The sequence below is a fragment of the Aotus nancymaae genome, unplaced genomic scaffold (assembly GCF_030222135.1).
Source record: "Aotus nancymaae isolate 86718 unplaced genomic scaffold, 86718_ANA_hifiasm-v0.15.2.pri h1tg000058l, whole genome shotgun sequence".
NCBI classification, from domain to species: Eukaryota; Metazoa; Chordata; class Mammalia; order Primates; family Aotidae; genus Aotus; species Aotus nancymaae.
In genome coordinates this window covers 44,005,032-44,025,760 of record NW_026988472.1, presented here as the reverse complement: position 1 = coordinate 44,025,760, position 20,729 = coordinate 44,005,032, and positions in this window count along the sequence as shown.

Here is a 20,729-nt window from a genome sequence, read left to right as displayed (position 1 = left end):
AATGTCTGTGAGCAGTTACTAAGTGCAGGTCAGTCTGTAGCTTTTAAGATGAGGTCACTAGCAGTGAAGAGGGTGCTGTATGCAACAAAGGATGAATCCTAACAACTCTTTCTGGAAGGAAGGACAATAAGATAGTCTTAGCCTGAGGTTTTAATCCATCACTCAGAAAAAAATGAGGAGAAATATTACTGTCTGTAATCAAGTTGGACAGGGGGACACTCAAAGATGGGGCAGAGCCCACCAGAAAAGAGAACTCACCCTCACTCTCAGTGGAAACCAGCACAAAATCCCAAAGGGAGGCAGAATGAATATCTGCTGTTTTGTCTGCCAAGATTTATCTTTCCAGTAAAATGAAACTCAACAAGCCCTTAGATATCCTCTTAGGATGTTGCATCAACTAATAGTGGACAATGTTCAGCAGCTGTTTCTGATTGACTAGACCTCACCCCTCATTTTAACACTGGAGCCTCTGACCATAGTCAGTGTATCTTATTTTTCTGGTCACAGAGATTCGTTCAGGAATAATTTGTGATCCAGTCAGAACTATTAAGAGGTGATTAGTCTTTTTCTAGGGCTTCTTGGAAACATGACAGTGTTCTTTCCTCCTAGGCCTAAATCCAAGAGAATATGGGGTATATTGAGGTGAGGGCCCGCACCTGAAGCTCAAATTGAAAGCCCAGGGAAGAAGGCAGAGCCAGGAGATGGTAAGAAGCTAGACTCAGAATCCAGCCATGTTTACTTGGCCAAGATAGCATGGCATATGCTTCTCGGACATTAGTGTGCATACATACCACCTGGGGGTCTTGATTATGGGGGGGGGTCTTCTTAAAATTCAGATTCTTATTCTAGCAGGTCTAGAATGGAGCCCGAGATGCTGCATTTCTAATAGTCTTCTAAGGAGATGACCGTGCTGTTGGTTTGCAGACCATATTCTGAGTAGCAAGGAGGGAAAATGCACTGAACCTCATGTCCATAACCTGATATAGGAACCCAGCAGTTCAACTTAGGCAGGGCTGAAACAGCTAATTAAGTTGGATGGCTGCTCCTGATCGGCAGTGTGAAACCTAAAGCCTGGAGAACAAAAACCTCATCTATCTAAATTTTCACATCAAGGCACAGATTAAAATCAAAGATTGTCTATAACCAGGCTTTAAAAAATATTTTATCCCTATAGCAAAAAAAATGAAATATCCAAAAATCTAACTCAGACTGTGAGTTTGATCAAATCCAAGTTTGCTTGCTGAATTACAGTATCAGTTGAATTCATAGCCCTGCTAGGTCTTTGATGTGAGCAAAGGCAGTGACCTGGAAAGAGTACAATCCCAGCAGTTTAAATAGAAATATCTCAAACACTCTGAGGAGTCCCCTAAATCCCCAACCTCCTGATGAAGCACTTCCCACAGCCTTCTGGACCTGCAGAGCAGTTCTTCTACCCTTGCTAAAAGAAACTTATTTCATGGCCTGATTGTGCTGCCTTGCAGGACAAAGTAATTTCTACCCCACCAGTTGCTATCACTCAGTCGATAACCATAATCAGATTCTAGAATGCCTGGAAAGGGTTTGAGTGTGGCATCAAACTAGGGAAGAGAAGGCTTATTCAATGGAGGCTTTAGTCAGGATTTGTTAAATTATAAGATAGAAAATTGGGGATAGTTGTGGGAACAGATCTCGAGGATGTTGAACCCAAAAGGGAAAAATACATAGAAATAATGTAATTCACAAAAAAACACATATTTCAATATGAAAAGACTCAGGCCTGACTACAAGAAAAGACAGGAGTGTTTGGATGCTTGGCCCTATTACCTTGAATGCAACAGCTATAAATGCCAAGGAATCCAAATGTGCCTTGATAGCAATACATGTCTGTATTCATTATTTGTTTCCTCTTGTTGCTGTAACAAATTATTACAAACTTAATGGCTTTTTAAAACAATACAAGGCCAGGCACAGTGGCTCACACCTGTAATCCCAGCACTTTGGGAGGCTGAGGTGGATGGATCGCCTGAGGTCAGGAGTTTAAGCCCAGCCTAGCCAACATAGTGAAACCCTGTGTCTACTAAAAATACAAAAAATTAGCTGGTCATGGTGGCACGTGCCTGTAATCCCAGCTACTCAGGAGGCTGAGACAGGAGAATTGCCTCAACCCAGGAGGCGGAGGTTGCGGTGAGCCGAGATTGCGCCATTGCACTCCAGCCTGGGTAACAAGAGCGAGACTCCGTCGCAAAAAAAAAAAAAAAAAAAAAATACAAAAATTAGCCAGGCGTGGTGGCAGGTGCCTGTAGTCTCAGCTACTTGGGAGGTAGACACAGGATAAATCACTTGAACCTGGGAGGCAGAAGTTGCAGTGAGCAGAGACCATGCCATTGCACTCTAGCCTGGACAACAAGAGCAAAACTCTATCTAAAACAAAAAAAAAAAGAAAGAAAGAAAAAGGAAAAACAATGCAAATGCATTCTCTTACATTTCTGGAGGTCCGAAGTCTGACACAGGTCTCACTGGGCTACAATCAAGGTGTTGGCAGAACTGCATTCCCTTCTGGAGGTCCTAGAGGAGAATTCATTCCCTTGCCTTTTCCAGCTTCCAGAGGCTACCTGGATTCCTCAGCTGATGACTCCTTCCCTTCTCCCATCTCCAAAACCAGCCATCATATCACCCCAACCTCTGCTTCTGTCCTCATATCTTCTCTGAATTTCCTGCCTCCTTCTTATTAAGATCTTTGTGCTGGCGAGGTTGCAGAGAAATAGGAGCATTTCTACACTGTTGGTAGGAATGTAAATTAGTTCAACCACTGTGGAAAACGGTGTGGCGATTACGCAAAGATTTAGAACTAGTAATAACGTTTGACTCAGAAATCCCATTACTGGGTATATACCCAAGGTATATAAAACATTCTACCATAAAGATAAATGCACACATATTCTCAATGCACTGTTCACAACAGCAAAGACTTGGAATCAACCCAAATGCCATCAATGATAGACTAGATAAAGAAAATCTGGTACATATACACCATGGAATACTATGCAGCCATAAAAAGAAAACCAAGTCCTTTGCAGGGACATGAATGGAGCTGAAGTCATTCTCCTTAGCAAATTAACACAAGAACAGAAAACCAAACACTGCATGTTCTCACTTGTAAATGGGAGGTGAACAGTGAGAACACATGGACACAGGGAGGGGAACGAAACACCCTGGGGCTGTTGGGGGTGGGGCAAGGATAAGGAGAGCATTAGGACAAAAGCTAATGCATGCTGGGCTTGATACCTAGATGATGGGATGATAGGTGCGGCAAACCACCATGGCACATGTTTACCTATGTAACAACCCTGCACATCCTGCACATGTATCCTGGAACTTGGAATAAAAATGAAAAGATCCTTGTGATGACAGTGGGCCAACCTAGATAATCCAGGAAAAACTTTCCATCCCCAAATTGTTAACCACATCCAGAAAGTCCCTTTTGCCGCGTAAGGCAGCATATGCACAGGTTTTTGGGATTACGAATACAATTAGCACTGGGTTTTCTAGCCTTACAGTATACCCATGCTAGAGTGCCCACTTCTTTGAGCTTTCTGACCTCTTCTTACACAATCTTCTATGGCATTTCTGCCGTTTTTACTTGACTTAATGCAGGTCATTGCTTTCTCCAAGTTTCTAAGAGCCAACCTAATTGTATATCAGCATGGTCTCCTTGCATTCTTACCAATGTTAATCTTCCATCAGAGGAGGATGCACCTAAGTCAGTATACTCCATTTGATCAACCTTTGCTCTCTCCTTGATCCAGCGTCCTCAAAATCCGGTAGCAAAATCCTCCTCCGGTTCCGAACAGCAGCATATGCTGACTAGATCCGGCAGCAACTTTGGGTATAGTCCCCTTTTCTCTTGGGAGGCCAGCATTTCCCTGGCAGGCGTATGTTGTGATGGGACCCTAGTTTATCTTCTCGTTGGCTGCAGGAGATAAAAGCTTCCCATCACAGTTCTAACAATCGCAGGACTACGGTACGCCCGCTGCTATCTGACCTTTACCTCCCCCAAGTCATGGGGTGATTTCTGGCAAGCTGGCAGGTGAGCCCACTTTAGAGCGTGCTTTCTCAGACCACTGCTGGTACCAAACTTCTTAGCTACAGGAGCGCTCTTGGGAATGCCTAGAAAAGTCTGAGTAAACAGCAGAGCACAGAGAGAAGTTAACTGCAATGTCTTCACGACAATGGCCTCAGCTGAGCCCAGGTGGAGCACTCTGGAGCTGAGACGTTTCTTTCAAATGTCCTGCCTTGAAGCAAGGGGGCTGGGCTTTTATACTCCTACAGCAACTAGTCAAAGGCTGTGGCGTTCTCTGGGGAAGTCAGGTGTCATGCATCAGGCAGGTAGCTCTCTTCAGCCAAGGGTAATTTCCAAAGAGGAACTCTGCTGAGAGCTGTCAGCCAGCAGCACGCAGCAGGTGGGGGAGGGGAGGGAAGCTAGGTGCTTCAGTCCTAAATGAAAACCTGGATAATTCACAGCTGTATCTATTATAAGGGCAACGGTAAAAAGTTGAAAAAAGCCTTGCCCCAACACTTTGAATATGCTGAAAGGATTCTTTCTGACCCCCAGATGAGGGCTGTGGCATAGTGGACCCATTATCTAAAAGTGGTGGGGGTCTGACACTGCTCTTTATCATTGGTTGCCAAGAATGGAACCTGACAAATGAATGGACCTCCCCAGAAGGAAATGAAACATTTTTAGCCCCCTATTTGTGCTAATGCCTATCCTTTCAATGTCTCTTTGGCCTTCATGATAAGGGAAGGAAGCTGAGGAAAAGTGCACTTAAAAGAAAATTTTCCATGTCACCAATAAGAAAGTGAGGAGAAAAAGCCTCATAATTAGTAGGCAAGAAGCAGACTTGGGTAAGATTGTCCAAGAGGTAGCAGAATCATCTTTATTAGGCCTCCATTGATGTTGAGAAGTTCACTGCCACCTGAGAACACCATGGTATCAGCCTTGCCCTGGCTGCCACCTCCCTAGTGCCAATGTCTCCAGCTTTATGACATAACACCAGAAGAATCTGTCTAGAATCCAATAACAACATCTTTCATAGACCATGGATTTAGAGCTCAGTAAATCAAATGATGTGAAATGTCAGAATGCAAAAGCGTTCCAGTGAAGAAAATGGGTCAAAGGTAAAATGAAGACCATGACTCTGAGAAAAGTTAACTTTGTATGGCCTTAGTCACTACATGGTGAATTTATTTAGAGAAGAAGCCTCACTTAGGGTGGGAGGTCGCTTAGGGGGAGCCAGAGAAATAGACATAAAGAAGTGAGAGGGAGGAAAATCTCCATTTTCTGCATTGATTTAAGTCTTTCAACAATATCCCTGGGGATTCATTCAATTCTTGCCATCCTTATGAAAAGTCATTTAAAACATATATGAAACAAAACAACTAAAAAGAAGCACATATAAGTGAAATAAGCCAGACACAGAAAGACAACTACCCCATGATCTTGCATACATATGGAATCTTAAGTCGAACTCATATAGAGTAGAATGGTGATCGCCAGGGGATGAGGGTGCAGGTGTGGAAAAAGGAGAAACATGAGGGTGAGGGTGTTGAAAAGGGTCAAAGGGTTCAAATTTTCAGTTAGAAGGAATAAGATTTAGTGATCTAGTGCACAATATGACCAGAGTTAATGTATTGTATATTTCAAAATTACTAGCAAAGAAGACTTTAAATGTTTTCACCACAAAAAAGTAGGTAAAGTGTTGGAAATGTTAATTAGCTTGATTTAATCTTTCTCTAATGTATAAATAGATCAAAACATCACATTGTACCCCCTAAATATATAGAATTATTAGTTGTCCATTTAAATAAATAAATAAATAAATAAATAAATAGAAAAAGGCAAACCTAAATCTATAAATTAAAAATTTTTTAAGTTAATTTGTTAGCTTTTTATGAACCCAGTATAAATAACAGAAAGGAACAATGAAACAGATGTGACTTAAACAAGGGAACGGAGATTAAGGAGAAAACCAAAAGACAAGACAAAAATAGTAATAATTAACAACCCCAATTTTTAAAAATAGAAAATTAATATAAGATTATTAAACTGAGATCCAGTAAGAAAAGTAATAGAAATAGACTTGTTAAGAGAGGTATGATTAAATAAAACTTCAACCTTTTTAGGTAAAACCTGCAGTTAAAAATTAGCAAAAAGTAAAGGAGAAATCTGGCTAGACTGTGTCAGAGGAAAGTGCTAGGGCAAGTCCTGGGGCTGGAGCTGCATTCTACTCAGGCAGCTGTGGAAATGTGCCCCAGAGGGACCGAGATTCCAGGAAGCCTGTATTGGGTCCAGGCAGGAATGCAGACACCATATGAGGTATTTTAATGGAAAGGACTTAATGCAGAGAATTAATTGAACTGTTTGTTGCCAGAGAACTGAAAAGAAAAACAGAAGAAACTGAAGCAGTTACCCACTACTACATAAGAAGTTAGGGTTATTGGAACCTAAAAGTTTACAGAAGCCCTGTGGAATATGGACTCAGACCTCCAAGGAACGGGCACTGCCCAGATGGTCCTGGTACCTCTGAGGGATACAATGACGCTAGTTCTGGGAATGTGGCAATACCGGAACCAACTGCCACTATTAGGGTGAAGAACCATTGTTGTCCTGATACTGACTGACTACAGAGTGGACAGAAAGGAGCAGGTCCTTTCTCTTCCTTCCAACCTTGACATCTCTCTCTAGTGCCCCCTATAGGCAGAGCCTAACAGGGCATCAGCTGGCAAAGGTTTGCAAAGTCCCAGCCTCAGCAAGATAAAGCACACTGCTGTCCATTCTGGTTGCTACTGGCCACAGGTGGCTATTTGACTTTCAATTTATACATATGGAAATTAAATAAAATAAAAAATTTAGTTCCTCAGTTGCATTAGCCACATTTGAAGGGCTCAAGAGCCAAATGTGGCCAGTGGCTACCCTATTAGAGAGCACAGCTGTAGGGAATAGAGTGGCCCTAAATCACGTAAGAAGGAACTCAGATCAGCTTGGAAATTTTCACCTTCTACGTTGTGTCTGCAGACCCAGGGAAACCATCCCTACCCCAGCAAAGGTGATCTTTCTTCAAACAAATAACATTATGTCATTAAAAATAACTTTTCTTCAATATGATGATGGTGGTGGCAATGTTTGTTTCACTATGTACATTTAGAGTCAGGTCCTATCCTATATAAAACACTTTGATTTCATTATTTTATTTAATACCACAACACTATAAGCACAGTAGTTTTTCTTATCCCATCTTACCAATGTAAAACCTGAAACTTAGAGTGGGTAAGGAACTTGTCAAAGCCAATCAGTGGACTCTAGTGCCCTTGACTTAACTGCTGGGGTATATTGTCTCAGGCTATCAAAGGGAGCCCACACTTTTACAAGAAAGAGATTTTATTTGCTTGCCATTATTCAATAGAATGTTATTTTCTCAGAAAGAATAAATTGGAGACAGAAAGCCAACAATTAGTCCCATACAGTGGCTCACACCTGTAATCCTAGCACTTTTAGAGAGGCCAAGGCAGGAGGATTGCTTAAGACCAGGAGTTTAAGACCAGCCTGGCAACATAGCAAGACCCTATCTCTACAAAAATAATAACAATAAATTAAGGAAATAAAGCCAACAATTAATAATGACACTTAATAACATAAGAATTATAACAATGAAAGTAATTTCAGTTTAATAAAATTCACTCCCAACAGACAACCCAGCAGGGAGGAATAAGGGTTGTCTTTCTAGTTTCACGATGGGCTGTCATGCTCTCTCACACTCAGTGTTTGGAAATGGCTTGGATTGAGTTCTTCACCTTTCAGTTTATGACGTTTGCAAGATGATTGCTTATTATATGAGTGATGATTAGAGTTCCTTGTGCCCTCATTTTCTATGGCATTGACACTGCAGTTATTTATGTTATGCTAATCAGAGGCAACATAGTGAAGACATGGTAGGGTCAATCATCAGTCTTGTGATACTGGAATAGTTACTAAGTTCCTTTAGGCCTCAGTTTCCTTACATTGTAGGGATATCATGATGATTAGATTAGATCATGGCTATTTGTAAGCAATAAAACATTGTTTGACAGGTAGAATTGCGCTAGTGTTAATGCATTTTAAGTGACCATTTAACGGACGGAATAAGAGACAGAAACAATTATTTCTTATAAGAATGCATGCATTCCTCTATTCACTCAACAAATGCTTACTGAATGTTTGCTATGTGCCAGGTACTATTCTAGGTTCTTGGGATATACCAGCGAATACACCAGACAAAAATCCCTGCCATTATGGAGCTAACATTGTATGTATTTAGGACTCATACTATGAAAGACATAACACCATATGTCACAAATATAAACGGGAATCTTTCCTGTCCTTAAGAAATGTATATTCTATTACCTTAAAAGCTTGGAAAACCCCCTCTGAAAGGAACAACAAATATTTCATTGTTAACAAATGAAATATTCCTGGAAACAGAAAAGAAGTGTGTACTGGGAAAAATGCTAATTTAGATAACAGAGAATCTAGGTTCTAGCCACATCTCTGTGTTGAACTTCTTGTAATATCAATTTATACTCTCTGAGCTTCAGTTTTCTCACCTGCCAAAATGGGAGTAGAATCTCAAAGGCATTTTCAGCGATATAGTTTTCATATGTCTACTATAATCATACTAGCGAGACAGGTTAAATTTATGGAGACTAAAAAAGTTACTTTCTCATATTTTATATGATAACCTCAGGCATTACTATCATGTTGAAATGCAGCCTTATGGGGGATCGCATAGATTTCCTACTGAATTGAGGTGCAACCTTATGGAGGGAGGATCACTTAGTTTTCCTACTGAAAAACAAAGGCAGTCTGTTTGGAGTGTTGCAAAAGCTGAGTCTGAAACAAGGAAATAATTCCATAAGAATGTTGGTCAATTGTTTGAGTAGGGATCCCAAGAAGTTGTACTAAGAGAAAAGGACCAGTGAGATGGAAGAGAAAGCCAAATTTGGTATGGTTAGTGGGGTGGTTGTTGTAGCAATTAGGATTCAGTCACACCAGGACTTCTGAGAAAAGACAGAATACCTCCCAGAATTGCCCAACCAAAGGAGAGGAGGCTAGTACATTCTCTACTGGGTCCCATCCCTGATTAATTGAGGTTTACCCCCCAAAATGCAAACAACTTCACCTTCTAAGGCCAACTGGCCCCCACAACTTTAGCTTTGAGAAGACCATGAGAAAAAAAGCAAGGTGTGAATTTAAGGTATGACACAGTTATGTGTTGAAGTGTGTCTCCTCAAACTTCATATGTTGAAATCCTAATTCTGAGTATCTCAGAATGTGACCATATTTGAAAATAGGGTCTTTACAGAAGTAATATAAAATGAGGTCATTATGGTGGGTCCTAATCCAGTATGACTGGTGTCCTTATATAAGAGGAAAATTTGGATGTACTCATGCACACAAGGAGAACGTCATGTGAAGATTGGAGTTATGCTGCCACAAACCAAGAAACCAGAAATTGGGAGACAAGACTAGAACAGACCCTTCCCTAGCACCTCTGGAGGGAGTGCAGGCTGCTGACACCTTGATCTTGGACTTCCAGCTTCCGGACTGGTGATAATAAACTGCTGTTGAGTAAGTCACTCGATTTGTGGTACTTTGTTACAATAGCTCTAGCAAACTAATACAGACACTGCTGTGTAGAATCTGAGCATGGAGGAAAAGAGCAACACAGCTATGGCTGATATTACAAGCAGGTAAGGGAGGTGACACTGACACAAGCACCAAAGACATCTGCTACAGAGCTCACAGACCATGGACATACTGAGGTGACAGATTAGCCTGTTGTTTCTCAGTTCTCCCTAAAGAAAGGGAATGCAAATGGAATACAAAGTGCAATGGCTAGAACTGTAACCTACACTGTCATAGGGTTTGTTCTATATGTTCATTATATTTGAAGCAATGATAAACCCTCCTATTCTCCTCTCAATTGCTAACATACCTTTCCTTCCTAAGGCAGCCATTAAGATTCCATGTCCCTAATGCTGAAATGAGTAAAGACTTGGGGGTTAAAAAAAAAAAAAAGAAAAAAAGATTCCATGTCCCTTCTTTACATGAAGCAATTGCATTTGTTAACACATTTGAAAGGGGTACATTTTAACAGCTTGATCTCCAGAGCAGCCTCCATTCCTTTTAGGGTGAGAATGACAAAAACAAAAAGAGGGATGACAACTGTGTCACACCTTAAAATCTTACATTTATATTCATAATCTTTTATATTGGAAAAGCTTTAAAAAGTATAATGAATTCACTAAAAATGTATGATAGAACTGCCAAGAACATCCGGGAGCATTCGTTTTTGCCTGAAATTTGAGATTCTTTAACTGGGTCAGGAATATCTTGCTAAAAGCACTCTTCTCAGATACTGTCATTTTGTACTTTCCTTCCAAAAGCATCAGTCTCAAAAGAGATATGTGCACAAATTAATGAGAGGATTTTTTTTCAAGATGCTGAATAAGTTTGATCTGAAGAAGGAGCAAGGCCCTCCATTGACACCTTTCTCATGCCCTACTTTGGTTAGAACCTGACTCTCTCTCCCCACCTGGCTGAGCTGTCCCTCCTTGAAGTGAAGCAATTTTCTGGAATGAATATGATATTAAAGCCTGCTGGCCAGTTGGAACTAGAGGCTGTATTTCAAAATCAATGCACCATTAAAAAAATTCAATATATTCAATTCAAAAATTCAATATATTATCTTATTTTAAAAGGAGTCAAGAATGAAAAATACAAAAGGTAAGTTGGAAGTAACCTAGATGTTTTGTCTTAAATAATATTTTCATTTATAATACTATAAACTTAAAAAGAAAATGTTCCATATTTATATTGTAGAAGAAATATAAAGAGTTGTTTTTCTAACACACTTTCTCATTACTAAATACATTCTAAAATACATTGTAAGACCATTTTTTTCTTCCTTTTCACAAAATTTCCAAAATAGAAAGCAAACAAAGGCATTAGTTGTATTTCATGGTAGAGAAGTTAACATCACTCTTTAGAGGAGATTTTATTATGATATCTGACTTATTTCTTTATATTTTCTCCTTATCATGTTTTCAATTTATAGTTTTTTACTATCCCAAGTCAAATATAACCTAAAATAAAATAAAATTAGAGGAGTTTGTAGCTAATTCCACATTTCCAAATGAATTATTCAATTACAATTACAAGTTTCATTGGTGTTTTAGTGGGTTATGACTTAATTCATCTTCCATATTTACCAACTGGAATTTATCTTTATTTCAACAAGCCAAGCAAATGCATTTTTTAAAGGCAATAAATCAATGTATGTTTCTTAACTGGTAAAATTTCTCACTGATATGTAAAATATTTAAAAGTCTCTAAAAGTTAGATTAAAACCCCATAATATACTGAGCCATAAAAAGGGATAAAGTATTGACACATGCTATAACATGAATGAACATTGAAAACATTATGCAAAGTGAAAGAAGCCAATTAAAAAAGACCAGATATTGTACGGTTCCATTAATATGAAATGTCCAGAGTTGGCAAATGTATAGCAGATAGGCAGTTGCATAGCAGGATAAGCTAAAGGGTATAGGGCTTCTTCAGGGGCAATGAAAATGTTCTAAAAATGTTCTAAATTGTAGTAATGGCAGCACAACTCTGTGAATATACTTAAAACCATTGAAATGTATACTCTAAGTGGGTGAATTGTATGGTATGTGAATTATATCTCAATAAAGCTGTTATGGAAAAAGGATCAAATTTTCAAAATCCAATAGCAATATTAAACTTCTAAAAACTCAAACATAGCGTTTGACAGCTTAGAAAACAGGATGATTAATAAAACTATACTGTAGTTGAAACTATAGAGTTAATAAAACTCTAGAAAAAAGGACAAAAGGATACTTAAAATGTTAAATGTGGTGTGGAAGAAGGGATGAATAGGTGTAGCACAGAAGATTTTCAGGGTAGCAAAAATACTCTGTATGGTACTATAATGATAAATACACGTCATTACACATTTGTCCAACACCAAGAATGAACCCTAATGTAAACTGTGGACTTTAAGTGATTATGATATGTCAATGTAGGTTCACAGATTATAATAAATGTACCACTCTGGTGAGAGAATTTGACTGTGAGAGAGACTGGGCATATGAAGGGGCAGGGAGTGAAATCTCTGTGCTTTCTGAAATTCAATTTTGCCATGAATCAAACACTGCTTTAAAAAATAAAGTCTGTTTAAAAAAAAAAGGCAATATTTTCTGTTTCAGTGAGAAAGAAATTCAGTTAGTCTCTAACTCTGTAATGTTTGAAGCTGTTCATTCACTAGGCAGAAATCACTGAGTTAACACATGTAGGGAGAGAACAAAGATGAAACTCCCATCTTGAGTTGAACACAGAAGCCAGGCAAAGTGGAGTGTAATTTTTCTTTTTTAAAGTAGTGCTATAGAAAATATGCTTTGTAATTATGGAGGAAGACGTGGTAACTTGTATTTGAGGGAGTCAGGAGTCAGAAGAGGTTTCAGGGAGGAAGCAATATTTGAGGTGAAGAAGGAGATGGAGTGGGAAGTGCACAAGGGCAGGAGATGAGAAGAGAGCAGTTATTTATGGGTAATGAGGTTGCAAAGCTAGGTTAGGCCAGAACATAGAAGATTCATATGCTGTGCTATGTTTTTTTTCTTCGTTCGTTTGGTTGGTTGGTTGGTTGGTTTTTTTTTTGTAGGCTCTAGGACACTGTTACAAATGTGTCTTGTGTGTAAGCAGATACTTACATACTGTTTACATATAGCCAGGCAATGGTCCAGGCTGAAGAGTCAAGGAGAGCCCCAGCCAAGGCAGATGTGGGGAGGAGGAGGAGGAGAGCTTTGATTTTTAAAATATCTTAGAGGCAGAATCAACAGTTTGTTGACTGACAGATCCTAGGGATGAAGACTGAAGGAAAGAATGGCGAAAGATGGAAGATGATTTAAAAGGTTTTACACTGGGTGGCTGTGATGTTGCTATTAAACTAAAGAACACCAGAAGGAAAAGGATGAAAGGTAAAATAATGCGTTGAATCACTATGTTGAAAATGAGATGCCTCTGAGATATGCAGTTGGAGTCATGACTTTGGATCTAAAGAGAAAAGTGGAGCTATATATATTTTGGAAGTCATCATGAACATGAAAGACAATTAAACTGCCAACATAAAAAATGTTTTTCAAAATTATTTCATTTAATGCCCATGGCAACTCTGAGCTGTACATTATTTTTACTGATGAAGACCCTGAGATTCTGGGAGATCAAGTAATTTTCCAGAAGCCACATAGCTACTAAGCTGCAGAGCCAGGACTCAACTAACTCTCACTAAATGTGAAACTCATGCTTTTCCCTCCATGTCTTGCTGACCTTCTCTAAGTCACACAGTCATCGCAGTAGAAATATATATATATATATTTGAAGCTAGGAAGGCAATTCCAAGTGCATATATATATACACACAAACACACACACACACATATATAGAGAGAGAGAGAGACACACACACACATACACACAGAGAGAGAGAGATTTATTATAAGGAACTGGCTCACTCACATGATTATCGAAGCTGAGAAGTCCCAAGATTTGCAGTCAGCAAGCTGGAGATCCAGGAGACCCAATGATGTACTTCCAGTCCAAGTCTGAAGACCTGAGAACCAGGAGCGATAGTGGTGTCGATTCCAGTCCAAAAGCTGGCACCTGGAGTTCTAAGGCAGGAAAAGACCAATGTTTCACTTCAAGTAGTCAGGCAGGAGTAGTTTTGTCTTACTCAGCCTTTTTGTGTTTAAGTCTTCAGTTGATCAGATGAGGCCCACCCACATTAGGAGGGCAATCTGCTTTACTCAGTCTACTGATTCAAACGTTAATCTCATCTGAAAACACCTTCACAGATAATAATGTATGACCACACAGAGAATAATGTATGACCAAATATCTGGCCTAGTCAAGCTGATACATAAAATTAACCATCACAAAGACCTCGGCTCCTTGCTGACTGTTAGCAGGAGGCCTTAGATCTTTGCAAGGCATGATTCTCCCTAGGGTTGCTTGAGTGTCCTCATGGCATGTTGGCTGGCTTCCCCCAAAACATGTGATCTAAAAAAGAAAACCAAATAGAAGTCTCAATATGGTTTGCAACCAAGTTTTGGAAATCGCACAGTCACTATCATCATATTCTCCTGTTAGAAACAAGTCACTAGGCTGGGTGTCGTGGCTCATGTATGTAATCCCAACACTTTGGTTTGGGAGGCCGAGGTGGGTGGATCACCTGAGGTCAGGAGTTCAAGATAAGCATGACCAACATGGTGAAACCCTGTCTCTACTGAAAATACAAAAATTATCCAGGCATGGTGGTGTCCACCTGTGGTCCCAGCTACTCAGGAGGCTGAGGCAGGAGAATCTCTTGAGCCTGGGGGGCAGAGGTTGCAGTGAGTCAAGACCTCGCCACTGTACTACAGCTTGGGCAACAGAGTGAGACTCTGTCTCAAAAAAAGAAAAAGAAACAAGTCACTAAGTCCAACCCACTCTCAAGGAGGGGGGAGTTAAGTTTTGCTTCTTGAAGAAAAGCATATCAAAGAATTTGTGGATAAAGTTTAAAACCACAACATCTCGGGAGCTTTAAAAACATGCGTCTACTGGCTACCACCACTATCCTTTTTGACTTGGTATGCGATTAGTAAAAGCTCCCTAGGTAATTCTAATGGGTACCCAAGTGTTCCCTCTATCATATGCATCCACTCTTTTGTCTTTTACTAATCTAAGACCTTAGCAAGCAAGTGCACAGGCCTGTGATGGGCAATTTGTCAGCCCTAATGTTATACCATATCCTGCAAGTGGGTGTGAAAACTTCCTATGATAAAAAACGCAGTATCATTAAAGAAATTTTTTAAAATTCAGAATGCTTTTTCTATCTTAATACAAAAAAGCAGTATGTTTTCCATAGTGGTATGATACCCAAGAGTATTTAATACCCTGCATTTTCAGAATCGTATGTAGCCTAAAGCAAGGATACAAAACAAATACAAGAGACTTCTGGCTAAGTATGAAGCTGAAAACTTATAAATAAAAGCATAAATAAGGAATAGTTTGAGCCTATAAAGCATCAGATGCTTGATAATTCATGACAGAACGTGATCAAGTCTGACTTTGGGGGTGTGATGGTTAGGGTTTTTTTTTTTATCAACTTGGCTAGGCTATAGTAACCAGTTATTTAATCGAACGCCAATTTAGATACTGATGTGAAGGTATTTTATAGATGTGATTAAAAGAATAGAAAATTCCAGGCAGCAGTTTCACATGACAAAAAGGAAACTGGTAAAACAGCTGTGTAAGCTAAGGGACAATAAGATCCTACAAAATAGGATGTGGACCAAGCTGACTGGACCGACTGGACCGAATATGGCACTAGATTTGACCTAGGTTTCACCTAGAACCTCATTATGTGCTCATTAACATACTAAACCACATACCTGCCACCACCATGACTGTTCCAGGAACACTCATATTTGGTGTAAAAATGGGTGGCACCACAGTTCTGAGAAATCTTAACGTTTTTCCAGAAATCTTCATGAATATTCCACCCCTTGGTTAAAGAAACCGATAAAGATAGAAACTCCAAATACTGTTGGTGTAACTCACTCTCTCGAGTACTCTCACACTCCCCTTTCTTGAATGTGTACTTTAGCCTTGCAAAAAATCTCTGTACTTTCACTATTTTCTGACTTGTCCTTAAATTCTTTCTTACAAAGTTGTCAAGGGCCTGGACATTGGCCAGGGTTGAGGTCCCACCAGTGTTTGGGGACCTCGTCTAGCCCACTGGTATCATGAAGACATACAGATATATAGGTACAGATATAGATCTGTATGTATCCTATTAGTTCTGTTTCACTGGCAAACCATGACTGATACAGATCTTGGTACTGGGAAGTGAAGTGCTGCTGTAACAAATATCTAAAAATGTGGAAGTGGCTTTGGAATTGGGTAATGAGTAGAAGCTGAAAGAATTTTGAAGACCCTGATAGAAAAAGCCTAGATTGCCTCATTGAAGAGATGGTTGATAGTAATATAGATGTTAAAGGTGACAGGGTTCAGAGGGAAGTGAGGAGCACAGTAGAAAGAGCTTCTGTCAAATCAGAATACATATATCATCCTGAATAGAATACTAGCAGAAATATAAATGTTAAAGGTACTTCTGATAAGGTCTTGGACAGAAATGAGGAAAATGTTGTTGGACACTTGAGGAAAAGTGATCCTTATCATAAAGTGGCAGAGAACTTGGCTGAATTGTGTTCTAGTGTTTTGTGGGAAATAGAATTTGTAAGTAATGAACTTGGATATCTAACTGAGGAGATTTCCAGGCAAAGTGTCAGAAGTGTTGTCTAGTTTCTCCTTGCTGCTTATAGAAAGACTCTAGAAGAAAGAGATAAATTGAGAATTGTTATGCAAAAAGAAACCAGCACTTGATCTGGAAGATTCTCAGTCTACTCAGATAACTGCAAAACGTGAGAAAATGTGCTCTGGAAAGAACACCAAGGGTGTGACTAAACAACCATGTGGTAGAGATTATGGATCCAATCAACCATCTCAGCAGCAGCCAAGAATATTGACAGGGGTATACAGGAAGGATCTATGAAGAACACTCATATCTAATGGCTCAAAACCCTGTGAGATTCATAGAAGACTGAAAAACTGTTGAAAATTTTAGACCAGCAGAAACACTGTTAGACTAAACTGAGAGGGACAGAGAAGACAATGCCATGTGAAGACAGCAACACATAGAGAGAATGTCATGCAAAGACAGAGGCAGAGATCGAGTGATGCATCTACAAGCCAAGGGAAGCCAAAGATTGCCAACAACCACCACAGGTTAGGAAGAGACAAAGAAAAATCCTCTAGCGCTTTCAGAGAGGGAAAGAGAGAGAGAGAGTGCGCATGGCCTTACCAGTACCATGACTTTAGACTTCTAGCTTCCAGAAATGCGTGAGACTAAATTTCTATTGTTTTAAACCACCCAGTTTGTGGGACTTCATTACAGCAACCCTAGGAAACTAATATAGAAGCTATCAAAAACACATATTGACTAGCTGAAGTTTCCTCTTGTATGGAACCTACATGTATTCTGTACCTGCTTGGGGAACAGCAGATAAACATTTTAATAAACTATTGTTATTTATTTAATTAGACTACATTAATTAAATAATTTAATTGCATGATTTCATTTCAAAGTTGGTTTGAGATATTTTGAAAATTATAGTTCTTGTCATTTTGGTCTGTTTGCATCTTCCTTGATCTCTAATTTCCTTACTTCCCCTCTAGCATGATTGCAAAAATACAATTTTTTTTGTATGTGAAATCCAATGGAATAAACAACAGTATTCTTTTGACAAACATCACTGCTCATTAGTAAGTAATTTAAATTCTACTTGGGCTTTGTTTACATGCTGAGCTGATAATTGTCAGTCATTTTGATATGCACAGTGAATGACCACAGCAGTAGAAATTACCGAAGCAGAAGCACCACATTGATTAGATTGACCCTGGTTGTGGCTGCTGGAAGCATTCTCCCATGGTGATGCCATGGCATTGGCTTCCAAATCCCTGTGACCTAAGTAGCTGGGACCAAATGGTCATCAATGCTTCCAGTCTCTGAGTTCATGTTCTATTAATCAGACAACTTTTTTCAACTCTTGGAAGAGCCAGGATTTAGCTACCTTGCACTCTTCTTTCAGATCTTTAAAATGGAAGGATTCTATTCATCAGCTGATACTGATCCCAACAATCATTAATCACTCCCTCCCACAAACAGTTGTTTCTTGCTAGGGCCTCTGGGGATGTGACCCATCTTCAGCCACATGCACCTGAGTGAAAAGAAGGCTGCTTAGACAACAGGATTCCTCAAACTACAGGTCATTACTGATTGGTGAGTTGTGAAATCATCTGATGAGTTGTAAACAGATTTTTCTTAAAAAACAGAATAGGACAGATTAAACGAAATAAAAAATGTCAGAATGTGTGCCATGTAGTAAAGTATTTCATAAACTTTTTTCTATTTTTCTATTTTATCACATGTGTATCTACTGGGTCATGACAAAATCATATATCCTTCTGGGGATCATGTTTTTAAAAGTTTGAAAAATGTAGATCATGAAAAACATAATCATTATCTCAAAATTCCCTTCAGTTTAAAAATGACCCCTGCCCCCTTACACAGTTCATGTACCCACTCTTTTACTTCTTTTTATTAACACCATGCCTTCACGCCATGAGGACTGATGACTGCTAGAAACAATGAATTTCAAAGACTCCAGTTCCCAGAAAACATAAAGAAATGGGCAAAATGGACAATAAGAAGAGCTCTGCGACTTAGTCTCCTTTAAGACCTTTATGATTATCTTGAAACCTTGGTACTGTGGTCACATAATTTATCTTCCTTCTTTTGCTGTGGCAAGTTTTGATGCTAAAGATAAATGAATCATGGCTCCTTCTTGTGCTCCCAGATGGATTGTGAAGAAAGACATTACAGATAATATCTTTCAAGGCAATGCTTTATGTGGTGGTGAGGGTGGGGTTAAGGAAAACAAGGTAGGCTGCTATCAAGGATAAGATATTCTTAAAAGATAACTAGGAGTTTGCCAGTCAGACAAAGGGGAGGAAGGGCACTTCAGTAGACAAAATATATATATGTGCAGGGTACATGAAATGAATGGCAAGTCCATAAAACGTGGTAAATTATAGGATGGCATGGCATCATATGATGCAGCTGAAATGTTGGGAAACAGCAGAATTGTGGACCACAGGTAAAGAGGGAAGGCAGAGACCAAAAGAGGGATAGCCTTGGAAGTTATATTAAAGAATTCAGACATTATCCTGTAGTTGTGGGAAACCATAGAGGGGTATAAACTTGTAATAAAGTAATCAGATTTGTAATATAGAAAGGTCATTTTCTAAGGAGAGCTGACTCACTTACTGGGAGCAGGGGTGGTAAGCTGTCTGGAGGCAGGAAAATTCAATGGGTCACTATTAGTACCACAGATCGGATGAGACATGGTGAGGACCTAAGGAAAGTGCTGGGAAAGCAGAGGAAGAAATGAAAATAAGAGATTTTGAGAGAGAAAATTTTTTAAAAGTGAAAATTGGTGAAGAAGCCAAAGTCTTGGATAACCCCCTATGCTTCTTGATTGAATGGCTGTATTGGTGGTGGACAGGGTGGCAAGAGAAATAACATGAGGAGAGATGAGTTCAGTTTGGCTCAGACTGAATTAATGTAGGACGTCCAAGTGAATTAGGAGGTTAGACACTTGGATCTGGCATCCCCTTTTGTTTTGTAAGCTGAAGTACAATCAAACAATCCAAGAAATGCACAGGCCTTCAGTCAATAAATCCTTTCCTTTAAAGTCATCAGGCTGTGATTTCTACCATGTTCCTTTGAAATGAATTTCAGACAGAAAAGTGTCAATATGCATGGAATACAAGAAATTCTGAAAAAATTAGAGCACAAATGCTGGTATCTTCAGATCTTAGGTAGTGCTGAGACTTGAATAAATTCTTGTCATTCCAGTATATGACAATCAAGTTTCATCATGAGAGCCCACATGTTTGCATGGGTGGAGAAGAGTTACCCAGGTCGCACTGTGGTCCTGATCTCACAAAATTGTCTCTAACTCCAAGAAACCGACCAGTTTGTATACATAAAAAGAACTTGGTTATGAACGATCCAAGCTCAAGCTCTCCCAAAGGGAATGATTTTTATTCCCAGGGACAAGGTGTACAGATCACCCAGGGATTTCAAGACCTGTATGTTGATTAGCCACAGGCATGTACTGTGCTGGGACAAAGCAGAAATGCTACTTGGATTTCATCCATAAACTTGGTGTCAACAAATGCTATTGCAGAACAAGGCTTCAGTTTAATCTGTTATCTTAAAAAACCTCAGGAATTCTTTTGCCACCCAATATTTTTAAACGATCACCATGTGTTTCCTCACCAATGAAGAAATTACATTTCGAAATGCCTTTTGAAGGGAAATTACCTAATAACAACTCCTTGGGTGTGTATGTCTGTGTGTGGAAGGGGAGGGGTATTAAGGAGGAGAAGAAACACCTGCCAACTTTTTTCTTCCTTCTCTTTTCTTGGTTGGGGGAGGAGCATCATGTAGACATCAGAAAAGTTAAAATGAGGAAAATTAAAGTGACAGAAGTGAAAACTTAGTACCTCTTCTGTCTTTAAATGCAATTCTTGTTTTCTACCCACAGTAGACAGATAATAATAAAGATATAATTCTGTTGATATGGATTAGATTTCATACTCTTCCAAATTCATTACATGAATTCCTTCTTAGATTGTTAAAGACCTAATCTGCCTCTGCCAATTTTCACAGACTGTCTTGTACAAAGTAGAGCAAATTCGAAAAGTTAAGGCTTGCTTATCAGCTCCACACCACTTAACAGAACTAAGAAATCAAAGGCTGCAGTTTGGCAAAATGAGCTAATCTTATGTTTCCCTAATCTACACCTCCAGTCCTGATACCACCCAAGCTCCAGTCCCGATTTTTCAGTGGCTTTTGGATATATCCCCTGTATGTCATTCCATCCTCTCAAACTCTACATGCTTCAATTGTATTTATCATCTCCTCCTTCTCACCCTACTAGACACCGCCACTTCTCCCTGAGTCCATT